Source organism: Populus euphratica, unplaced genomic scaffold (genome assembly GCF_000495115.2).
Source record: "Populus euphratica unplaced genomic scaffold, PopEup_1.0 scaffold807.1, whole genome shotgun sequence".
In the NCBI taxonomy this organism is placed as follows: domain Eukaryota; kingdom Viridiplantae; phylum Streptophyta; class Magnoliopsida; order Malpighiales; family Salicaceae; genus Populus; species Populus euphratica.
In genome coordinates, this window is record NW_011500668.1 from 14,857 (window position 1) to 15,865 (window position 1,009).

Sequence of the window (1,009 nt, forward strand, 5' to 3'; positions counted from 1 at the left end):
GCATGGCAAATGCCTCCTTTTATAGGCCAAAATTGGGAACTATTGATTTGATGACTAATTGATGAGTGGGTGACCAACTCTTGACTTGGTGACAATCCTTATCTTCTCTTGTCTGCCCAAATCGTCATTGATAACTTCAAAATTGAAGCCACTTGAAAACATGAAAGTTGTAGGCAATTGTCTCAGCTTTCTTGTGTAAATAATTCAGCTTATTTTGACTTCTAGAACTCCAGATATGGCCAAAATACTGAACAGTGCTCAGGCTGGAGGACAGATTCGGGCTTCTTTGTTGTTGCTACAATTTGGACATGAAAATGGCCTTTTTAGATCTTGGGCTCCATATAAAAGTTGTAGGCCTATGTCTTACCTTTCCATCCATATAAAGTAGGCCTAAATCTAAGATCTATATCTCTAGATATAACCCAATTACCAAATAATGTTCCGGTTTGGATTGCACCGACATCTCTTTTCTAATTTTGATCATCTCTTTGCCCTTGCAATTTAAGTTCTTAAAGTCATCAATCAATCCTTTCATTTATGTGATAGGCCTATATTTAAAATGAACATTTACCATAAATTAAAGGTATCTTATATTATTAGATATAGTATTATAAAACATGCTTTAGTTAAGGAGTTATTGATACTCTAAGTGCAAAATGATGATATAAAACCATGATAAAAATGCACTTTTAAGTACTAATCACACCCCCCAACCAGCTTATTACTAGTCCCTAGTAATCAAAACGTTAAAATAGAAAAGCAATTTGCAAATTCCACAAAGCAACGTATTCATCATTTAACTTCCATTAATCTATCTAAATAAACAAACTCTCGTTAAATTTATATATCTGCTCAATACCTCTTAACAAGATATTAATAAACCTTTCTTTTGTGCTCAATGTATCAACACATAATTATGGGGCTTTTCTTGGAAGAAAACAAAATTTTTGTTCTAATGTTTAAGGTTAACTTCCTTGGGTTGGGATTACTATTTTTGTATTTTTTTTTT